Here is a 12,091-nt window from a genome sequence, read left to right on the forward strand (position 1 = left end):
TTTGATAACTTTACAATAAACTCGTCTAAAATGTGACACGTGGTGATACGAGGAGTGCATGGGTCGGTCCTGCTGAGTCTCGCTTTACTCGGGAAGCTAGAAGTGGAGCGCACTGCGCACGCACTGTACGCACGTTGGGGAGAGAAGAAGGGAGAGGAGATGAGAGTTGCTATGTGTGCAGACCTATGATCAAAGTCAGATGATCTTTTCTTCTTTTTTTTGCCACGCAGAGGCCGGCTCTTGCACAATTAGATGTCTTCGACGCAGAGCAGTCTGTTTTAAATACTGAATGTTATTAACATGTTATGGTATTAACATGTTCCTGGTAAATGTGAAAAGTTCCAACTTCCCAAGAAGAGATAGACATTAATTATCACAATTCACCTGATGGTGTGCTTCGTAGTCCTAAGAAAAGTAATCCGTACCAGCACAGGCGGTGTGTTCTATTATGCTAATGACAAAGGTTATGAACCCAGTGTATTGTGGTCTAATCACATTGGCATCCACACTTCAACTTCCAAAATAATACGCTCCTATATATAGGAGTGTATGAATAAAATGTATTTTAAAATTGCATTTATAATATTTTACTACTTTAATGGCACCGACAGTCCAAAACCCTAGTGGAATCTAGATGGAAAAAATCGTGTAGTTCGTGAGCAGCTTTTACTTCTTCGCCACCTCCAGAGTTTGTTATGTACGATCATTCAAAATCCCCATGTTATTTCCCATAGACATTGACCGATGGAACCAGGAGCCTCGGAGGAGGGACTTATTCTTCATAGGTCTATTGCACAGCGTTGCCTCACTGTGTTTTTCACTGTTGTTTGACAGTGTCTGTGGAAGGCTGATATGGACCAGACTCAGTCGCTCCCCTTCCTAATAGTGTATCTGACCCAGGTCGAAGCCAAAAGCACACTAAGACATTTTAACACCCCTTGTGTATACATGGCCCCGTATAGACTCTAGATTCGACTATCAACGCAAAGATCAATCAAAGCAGTAAAAACATTTAAAAGGCTAACCTCTTTTCCCAAAACATTGCTGACGTTCACTGTCCAAGATGGAAAGGTGTTATGGAAATCTTCTGGGTCAAAATGGGTGTAGCTAGTTCTGGCAGTACACTCTAGGCAACAGCTTATCCGGTCCAATCAAACGCACGTACACTGATAGGCGGTTCATTGAATACCTTCAATCTCACGCAAAAACACTCTGCGAAGTTAGGTGTGATGAGCTGATTTTGAGCCATGATGTCCTGAATGTGGGGTAGGGGGTATACATCGGGGTGTGCACCAAGCGGGCAATCACCATGTATTTACCTGTTTACAAACAGGTATTTTGCAGAGACAATTATGAACTAACTTGGTTGCGTCCTGCTTCCGTAGTGCAGTAAGTCATGCGGGATGGGCCATCGGCGACGGGCCATGCAGTGTGTGGACCAGCTGGCGAACGAGGTCCATGACATGTTCTGTGCAAACCAGGTCCGAGCCCCGGACTCAGAGCCCTGTAACGGCCACCCTTGTGATTTTGTCTGGGTCACCGGGGATTGGACTGACGTGAGTGCTGGGAATTCTTTTAAAGAAACTCAAACTCAAAATAGAAGAGTGCCACAGATCTCCACCTATAAATCATGGCTTTGATTCTCCCCACTATCCAGTGTTCAGCCAGCTGTGGCGAGGGCTTCCGCCGGCGTCTGGTTTCCTGCAGTGAGGTGCATTCTGGGAATTCTGACAGCTATGAGTACGGACATCAGTCTTCTTCAAACTGCCCCGGGACCCCACCTGAGAGCTACTCGCCCTGTACTGTGGGCCCCTGCCTGGCGCCGCAGGAATGGAGGGCCGGAACCTGGGGGCCGGTGAGCATGGCTTGGCTTTTGTCAAATATTTCATTTATTTATAAGACCATGAGCCTACTCCAAAAACCTGACTACATTTTTTCTGACTTTCTTTTGTTTTCTATTACAAATGTTTTATCTATCAATCATATGCATAAATGACTATGAATAAAATGTATCCTAGGGAGCCTTGCCTGGCCCTGCTCTCTCTCCCGGATGCCACCCTACAGTCTACTGCCATTGTTGCACAAAGAAAAGCAGAGCAGGGCTTCCTCTAGGGGGGCATGCGACTTTGCAATGCCCTTTTTCTCTTGGAAAAAAAAACAGATGTTATCAAAGAACAGTTACAAAATACTTCAGAAATCAACAGTCTATGGATGCTTTCGATTTGTAGCGCATTGATTCGGAACAGTTAGAAGACAGAGTGGTCCCGTAATTGAAAAAAAATGCCCACTCTTGGAACCTGGTAATACATATCAGAATCAAGTATTCAACGAAGCCGTGGTATAAACACAAACATGTCCTTTCCTGTGCTCCGTCCACCAGTGCTCGGTGAGTTGTGGGGCTGGGGTGATGGAGAGGAATCTACAGTGTGTGACGGCAGACGGTCAGCAGGTCACCAGGTGTTCCCCTGACGCCATGCCAGAGAGGAGGAAGGTCTGCAGCAACCTGGACTGTGAGTACCACAAACATCTGTCCCTGGTGTGGGAGGCCACGGTCAGCAGACGGAGGTGCACGCCTGACTGCGCCCTCCGCCACAAAGCGTCTGTGGAATAACAGAGGCCTGGAGTCTAGCCGGCCCTTGATGTCCTTATCGCCAACGTCTGGCCTGAGGGTTAAATGTTTACCGTCCGAGACAAACAGCAAGGTTGAGCTCATTGACCCTGCTGTGTGCCTACAGTACCATTCAGTACAATACAGTAGAATACAGTAGAATGGGTCAACATCAAAGAATGAGGTGCTATCAATTTTCTGTGATTCAGTACAGCAATTTGCCACACTTGACCAGCCTTTTGAAATTTGTGTGTGTGTGTGTGTGTGTGTGTGTGTGTGTGTGTGTGCCTGTGTGATTGTGTGTGTGTGTGTGTGTGTGTGTGTGTGTGTGTGTGTGTGTGTGTGTGTGTGTGTGTGTGTGTGTGTGTGTGATTGAGTATGGGTGTCTGCATGTGTGTGTGTGTGCGCGTGTGTGTGCGTCTGTATGCATAGCCATACAGTCTGTGCTTCTCAAAGAAACACCTATTGAGTTTAACCTTTCTCCTTCCCCCTTTTGTGCCCCAGGCTATTTGCCTGTGAGCTGCCAGGACGTCCAGAGACTGCATGGACGCGTCCCAGATGGCGAGCACTTTCTCAGAATTCATGGGAAAGCACTCAAGGTAACTTTGGATGATATTCTAACTTGACGAAGACACGCCCTTTGAAAAGCATGTGTCAGTCATCTACATTTGAGGTGAGAGAGAGACAGAGAGAGAGAAAGAGAGAGAGAGAGAGAATTGAAGTACTTCTGTACTTCTGTGATGGGATTAGCATTGACAGATCTTTCCATCGTGGTGTGCACACGTGCACATTTGTGCATGGTGGGGGCTTTCCATATGGACCTCGACTCTTTAACATTTATATTACTCACAATAACTGAGCTCAGTCACGCCACGCTGCAGCAGACAAAGACATGTGGTGGAAGAATGTTTCAGACAGACATCCTGTCCTCTCGCTGTCCTTTAGTAGTACAGACAGGTGGTCACTTTAGCTTAACCAGATCAAACGTGTGTCTTTTTCACTCGGTCTAGACCAAATGTGAAGGTTTTCACTGTATGCGTTCTCCCTCCGAACTCATTATCTCCCTGTTAACCTCCCAGCCCGGAACCTGTTTGTAGCATATCATATGTATATCATAATAATTAATATGATGAAATATGTTATCTTTATGTATCTCCATTCCAAATTCCTCCTTATTAATATTTGTTATGGTTGTTACCTTTCTCCATTGTGCCATATCTCACCTTCTCTATTTTTCCTTTTCCTATCCTCCTGATTCAACCTATTTTCACCTACTCTCCTCCTCCTCCTCCTCTTCCTCCTCCTCCTCATCATCATCCTCCTCTTCCTCGTCCTCCTCATCATCATCTTCCTGGTCCTTCTCCTCATCATCATCTTCCTTGTCCTCCTCCTCATCATCATCTTGCTGGTCCTCCTTCTCCTCCTCCTCCTCCTCCAACTCCTCCTCCTCCTGGTCTGCCTCTTACTCCTCTTCCTCCTCCTCTTCCTGTCCTCCTCCTCTGCCTCCCTCAGGTCTACTGTGCTGGCCTCCAGACAGACACGCCGCAGGAGTACCTCACCCTGACCGCTGGGGAACGGGAGAACTTCTCTGAGGTCTTTGGCTTCAGGTAATGGCTTATAATGGGGATGAACCATTGTTCTATTTTAATATAATATGCTACAGACTTCAGAAATAGGGATCCACTTAGACTGGAATTTGGAGAAGGCTGAAATGGAATGAGGCCTGAAGAAAACCTCACTTTCATTGTGTGTGTGTGTGTGTTTACATGCTATCAGTGTGTGTGTGTGTGTGTGTGTGTGTGCGTGTGTGTGCGTGTGTATTTGTGTGTGTGCGTGCATGTGTGTATTGGTGTGTGTGCGAGTTTCGGTGCATTGGCATGTCTAATGATATATTTTCATCTTTATCGTGTGTGTGTGTGTGTGTGCTCTATGGGTCATACATTGTACAGACTGATAGACCCCACCCAGTGTCCAGCAAACGGCTCGATCAGAGAGGACTGTGAGTGCAGGAAGGACTACAGCCCAGCTGGCCTCTCCGCCTTCTCCAAGGTCCGCCTGGACCTCAGCAAGATGCACATCATCAGTGAGTTGTCCACACACACCCAGACACACAAGCATACAAATACACAAACACACACACACACACAAAGTCACGAGGAAATAAACACAAACACACACACACACACACACACACACACACACAATCACAGACAAACAAACACACTCACACCTTCATGACGAAATTCCCATACCCAGAAACACACACACTCACACACACTCTCACATACTCACACCCTAGCAAACACACTATATCAGAAACACACACACACTCATACACGCACACACATACACTCACAAAACTCTTTCGGAAATTACAATTCAATTATTCAATTATTCAACGATTAATCGTTTCAGCACTCGTTCATGAATAGTCAGTCAATCATTCTCAGAATTTAAACTATCATTAAAGCACCGCCGAGGGCTTTACGTGATCAACTGAAGGTCACACTGCAATTAAGAAACAACTGAAGACCCCCACTCGGTAAGAACAGGTTGTCTGCTGCTCGTAGTGACGTTACAGTGCGTGTCTGCTACAGACTTTTACATGCTGCTTATGTACTACTAAAGTTAAAGCTGTATCCCACAGAGGCCTGACCAATGAAAGGGAGGCTGCATTCAAACCACATTTCCATATAAAGAGACCTGGGCTTTACAGTTTGGAAAAAACGTTTGCCAAGTCAGGCATTGGCATTCACACTTCAAGTGGAGAATCTTGATGTTGTTTAAACAGGGATTTCCGGGAATTATTGTCATAAACTGAAGTTTTATTATAAATACCATGCATGGGAACACCCTCACACACTCACTTTGTGAGGGAAGACTTTCAATGCCACTACTTAGAGGAATACTGAACGAAAAAGCAGTTAGACGCACACCAGGCTAGCAATTAAACAAAGAGCTAATTGGTAATAGCCGGGGAGACAGCTAGACAGAGAACCTCTCCCTCACACTTCTAGGCCTGCGTTAATTAGAGCCCTTCTTTGTCATCACTCTCGCTAAAGGTTTAGTTTCCTTTCCACTTAATTATGCCCATGGCTGATTGGCCTAATGGAGTCAAGATGTCTTGCCGGGTGATTTGTGAGACAACTTTAAAACTGTGCAGGGTTTAGGTTAAAAGCCCTTTGCACAACTACACAAAATTGGTGTTACATTTAGGATTATCTGTTGTTAACAGAGCAGCATCTCACAAGCTCCCAAAAGGTCTTGGAAAGCTCTTCAAAATATTTGGTATAATGACACCTCAGAATGTTGGGCCTCTTCTGGATATGGACCTCTGACTCCAGTTGAGTTCCAGTGAAAACCATAAGAGCACTTTGTTCCACTTGCATTGTTACTGTAATCACAGTACACTCCCTACCAATTTCTATTCAACTTGAGACTTTTTAGTTTACGAGAGGAAAGGATCTAGAAAAAGAGTTGTTATAGGGCTTGTATAGCAGAATGCATCATGGGATTTTTTGTTGCCGATACTCATTTTAGAATAGCCAAGAGAGTTGTAGTAATGTAAAATCCTTAATAAATGTAAATGCACCATATCTATGCAAATAAAAAATGAGAACCACTGTGGCAGTAGTAAACACTACAATGTCACCCCATAATGGCAAATCATTGTAAAACTATTTACGAAACAATGACCAAAACACTATTATTATCAATACAATTATTATGCTCCTATACCGAAATGGAGGCAGTCATTGCGAGGAAATGTCACAGTGTACAAGCCCTATGTGTACCTTTTGATTATTTTGGTCATTACAAAATGGCCAGGTTATGACCCGAGCTTACTCCAGCATTAAAATACCACCTGTGTCATTATTTTCTCTCGTATATTCTTCTATGTCCTTGTCATTCTGTTTTGTCCTTTAGCCACAGACTGGCAGTTTGCGTCCACCCATGAAGGCCAGCGAGTTCCCTTTGCAACAGCTGGAGACTGCTTTAGCGCCGCCCGCTGTCCACAGGTGAGAACTACAATGAGGGAAGGGATATCAGTACATCAGCATTGTTCCAATCCATTCTCCGGTCAACACAGTCTTCATAGTATGACAGTGTTCAGCTTTAAAACAGAGTCGTGCCAGTCATCATTAAATGTGGCTGTAACCAACTCATTCAAGCTATTCTTCTTCTTGGAAAGGAAAACCCCCAATGTGGCTGGTAATGATTATATCAAAAGACACTGGAGAGCACACACACAAAACCCACACAAGTTTATTGTTTTTTTGCACACACAGTATTGTTTGAGTGTGTCCTGTGTTTGTGCTGTTGCTTCATTTATGGGCCGTGTCCACATGCTTAACGTGCACACTCTGCCCACTATGGTGTTTCCTCCTTTATATGCGCGATTGCCGTGCTCTTGGCTCCGAGGTTCCCACACTACCCGCCTATCCCTCTAGTCCCGTCCTGCTCCCAATGTGCGGCCCAGATGACCTGCCTCTCCACCCTGTTAATGATCAGCAGCCAACCACCAGGGAAAGCCAGTAAAACACGGAGCGGATGACAAAAGTTAAAAAGAAGTACCCTAAATGCACCCTTTGACCTACTTTTCCCCCTCTACTGTGTTTTCCACGGTTTGTTTCCTTTGGAAACATGGGGGCTGGGCGATTGGGAGCCCCCCTATCTGTTTGTTTCATTGTGTGTGTGTGTGTGTGTGTGTGTGTGTGTGTGTGTGTGTGTGTGTGCGTGTGCGTGTGTGTGTGCGTGTGTGTGCGTGTGTCTGTGGGTGCATATGTGTGTGTGTGGAAAAAAATGCTTTCTGTGTGATCTGTCTGTGCTGTCACACAGTTTGTTGTATATGCTAGACAAGCTTGCATATATACCTGACTTAAATGCTACATCAGGTGTGAGGATGATTCATTTTCACACCTGATGTATATGCATCATCAGGTGGGAGAATGATTCATTCTCCCACCTGAACCAGAGTCGGCTACAGAGCTCATAGCCTGTACTGTATGTGAACTTGCATTGAGTGCTTAATTTACGCTATTTGGAATAGCCAGATTTCCAAATTAGCCAGCTCTCTCTCTCCGTGTTTGTGGTAGAGAAAATGTCATGGAGTCATGTTATATAGACATATATATTTTACGTATATATTTTATTTTTAGACCTGTAAATGTGTGCATTATTGCCAATCGCCTGTCGTCATGCTGAAGCTGGTCTCTGACAAAACCTCTCCATTCTTTGCAGGGGCAATTCAGAGTTAACCTCTCAGGTACAGGCCTGCAGGTGGCCCAGGACGCTCACTGGATCACCCAGGGCAACTATGCAGTGGCTGAGATCAGTAGATCACAGGTACTGCCGACCCGGTCCACACACTCCCTACGTGTCCTGCAACCCTAGATCACGCTCTCCAACTCAGCATGATTAAAACACAGAAAAGCTCCAGCGATCTCTCTTGGATGCCCCTTAGTATCTTAGTTCCATGAAACAAATGAATAACGGCTTTGAGTGTTTGCATACTCAGTCCTAAGTTGTTATTCATTAGCTCCTGGCAGCCCTCTCTCATTCCCCATCTTTCACTACTTCCCTCCTTCATTGCCTCTTGATTCCACTCTCATTTTTTTTTGCTTATTCATCCTGAACTACGCTCACATTTAATCCCTCCAATCACCCACCTTCCCAACTCCCTCCCTCCCTCCTTCATTCCCTCTCTTCTTCATTCCCTCCCTACCTCTCTCTCTCTCCCTCTCTCCCTCCCATCCTCTTTGCCCTCTTGAGCTGAGGGGAAGGCTGTCTGGGCACATTCCCAAGTGGGCTCCCTCATCCAAAACTCCTCTGGCTCCCTGAGACCCTGCTGGGAAAGACCCTTATTGGGCAGCTGCTCTCTCAAGTACCCTCAACCCCCATCCCCCTACTCTGCCGAGTCTCTCTCTCTCTCTCTCTCTCTCTCTCTCTCTCTCTCTCTCTCTCTCCCTCTATCTCTTTGAAATGGAGATCGGGCTGTAGAGTGCTTTCCTGGCATCACAGGAGGGAGCGGGATGCCAGAAAGTGTTCCTGGTCTGATTTCTATGAAGCGGCCAGAGTAAAGGGAACACGAAAGGTTATGTTAGTGAGATGGAGAGGGCTCTTTGGGTATGAACAGCCAAGCCACTCGTTGTACCCTGTGGTTTGTTTATGCCCTAGGATAGGGCATTAGCCTGGCATGCCGGCTTCCTCACTGGGTTGTAGGAGTCGATTTATGCATGCAAAGTATGTCATTCGCCTGTCTGTATTTAATGGGCTGGCTCACTATGGTGGTCTTCAAATATGCCTATAGTATCCTTGTTTCTAAGCTGCTGAGTGATAGCCTGTACTTTCTAAAAAGGCTAATTGCAGATCTATCCAACCAAAATAAGCCTGTCCCAAATAGCTCACTTATAACAGATTGACTCCTTAACCAACTGGACATAGAACAGGTCCCCAGCCTCCCTCAACACAGCACTAAATTATTTTTTCAAGGCTACTCATTGACATCATGTTTTTGCTTAGCACTTTAGACCTGACATGACTAGAACATGTTAAGCCATTGTTTCAACATGTTTCTAAAAGATAAAAAACCTGAAAGTGGAATTCCACATCTCGGACGCCGTAAAGTTACATTTGATAAAAATCGTATATTTGTGTTTATCCATATTTGAAGGGCCTAGTATTTATGAATTATTATTTATTATGAAGCTATTTTAGAAAGACCTAACTCGCACTTCTTCTTGCTTCCACAGGATGGCAGCAGAGTTACAGGAATGTGCGGCGGCTACTGTGGAACATGTACTCCCTCCTCCCCCTCCTCCAGCCTAGCAGTTACACTGGAATAGAATCCACTACATCAAACAGGTGTACTATACAACCAATGATTACTACAATTGTCCCAGGGAACGTCACTTACAATGGATCTATACAATATTATATTTCTGTAAAGTAAAAAATAATGTTGACCTTTAGAATGGATCTCTGCTAAAGGTTTACATTCTTGATTAAAAGCAGGATCGTTCATCCGTCTTATCATTTATTTTTGATATTGTTGGCAGGTCTTTTTCAGGTGATCATAACAGGCCAGTTCGTGCCTTCCCGTTCAGTGGTGCTAAAGCTGTCTCAGTCGCAGTCTCTACTCTGCCCACCAGATGTCCTCGTCTCACACAATGTGTACATAATGTAAATGAATATGCTGTAAGTACTGTATAAATATATTTATTATATAATGCTTTTCTTTCGTTGTTATATCATAATGTAACTTGTTTGTTAAATTGGCATGTGTGAGGCAAAACCTGCTCTATGTTGTTTATTTCTGGCAAGATGGGCCATTGTGTCTTGTTAAAGCCATTGTGGTACATCCACACATCCACTGTTCACTAGGGTATAGCTATAAGTAGCCAATCTTTTGATGTTGATTGGCTGCTGGTCACCATCCTAGTTTGTCTCTATCTCCGCTCACTTTCTCAGCTCAAAGTGCCTTTTATAGCATCACACTGTTACCCACTCACAGTTTGCCAGTGTTACCAAGGTATCACCCAATCAAAGCCTTTAACGAATACCTCATGAGCAGCTATGTACAGTCTTGTGCTTTGCTTCTACAGTAATTGTAGACTGACTGCTGTCTCTATACTGGATACTGTGTATCCAATAGTGTAGAGGAGAGTACATCTGTGTGTCACTGTACACATAGTCTTATGCTCATGGTGCTACCAATGTTGCATATATGGAGAAGGCAAGACATGTGCTAAACTTTTACACTAATACACCTGTCTATATACACTCTATATACTGTATATATATACAGTATATAAAACATTAAAGACAATATAATATAATTATATTATATTATAGTAGGAATTATATATAATTCCAAAAACATCTTCTTTGCAATCATTCACATATTTAACACAGAAGCATATTCATACACTCACACGCACGCATGCAAACACACACAAGCACACACAAACACACACAAAACAACGGAACAAACGTATCCTCTTTTTTTTTACACACACAAGGCACAAACACATACATACACACACACACACACACACACACACACACACACACACACATAGTGTACACACATGCACACTTGACTGTTGACACGGGAGTACGGCTCAGCGGGCTACGGTACCGTCGGTATTAGACGGGCAGACATCAGAGGGGATCACGTTCCCCCTGTGGGGGGCCTGTCTCTCAGGTGGAGCACAGGGACACAAGGGAGAGCTAACAGTGTTTAGCCTTTAGCCACGCAGACCGATCTGTAGCGCTGGAGCAACATGAAAGAGCTCAGCGTGCACCTCAGGCCAGGAAGGATGCGTCGGTCTCGCAACCGCTCTCTCCAGCGGCCCAGTCTATCCAGGCAGCCTGGAGCTCTGTGTCTGTCTGGCCACACCTCCTCTCTAAACACTTGTGAACGGTGCCTCACATCCTTTTGTATCCACCGTTGCGTTCAACTCATCGCTGCCCACACTTATGCGTTTAACTTTTGCAGCAATATCAGGGTACTTATCGTTTTTTAACTTTTTTTGTGTTCGTTTTTGTACTTATTGAGAACAATTTTTGGAGAAACCATATGTTCTTGTACATACGTTATACATTTTTTGAATTAAGGTCTGAATAGTCTTTGAAATGGAAGCAGGTCATGTAAAATAACAGCCATTGTGGTAACATGGCCACTTATAGCAGCTATAGTATTTTGTATTTCATCAGGTGATGAAAGCCATTTTCAGCACCATAAGCCATTACATAAGCAAAGGTATTATTTCTATAACTTAAGAAATAGTTTAATTAATATGAACCTCTATTTGAGTATATATGTGCACAAAACAAAAGGAAAAGGGAATAATACAACCTTTAAATGAAGAATGCTGTATTGACATATGAAATGTATAATACAAGTTAATATAATGTTTATTACATCAATTTCTTTTCATTTTAGGATACAATTTACTTGACAATCACAAACATGTGAGCATAGCTGTCATTATAAATGTCAGAAAACCAATTCGGTGTCAGGATTTCTCAGGTGCCATGAATAAAAAGGGATTATTAGGATTTTAAATTGTATTTATTCAACTGTTACGGTTTTATTTGACATATTTTACACATGTATCAAGTCATAGAAACGTCCAAATATTATAAATACCGTGTTTAATGTTTAAATATATGATAGGTCTACACATGAATTCTTGTACAAAGATACTTCTGTTTGTATTACGCGACTTGTGAAATGTAATGCCTGGTGCCATAACTTGAGCCTTTTTGCCTCAAATGTAATTTTCACATAGCTATCTATAAACTTTGTAATGTGCCTTCATGTGAAACATAATTTTATTATGCAAGACAAATTAAGGTATTTACAGGCAAGCGATAAAACCTGAACGGTAATTTGGCTAATAAATATTTTCCACACTGAATATTGGCATACGAATCGTTATTTACAATAATAAGACAATTATAATAATAGGTTTTCAT

This window comes from Pollachius pollachius (genome assembly GCF_949987615.1).
Source record: "Pollachius pollachius genome assembly, chromosome: 12".
Lineage (NCBI taxonomy): Eukaryota > Metazoa > Chordata > Actinopteri > Gadiformes > Gadidae > Pollachius > Pollachius pollachius.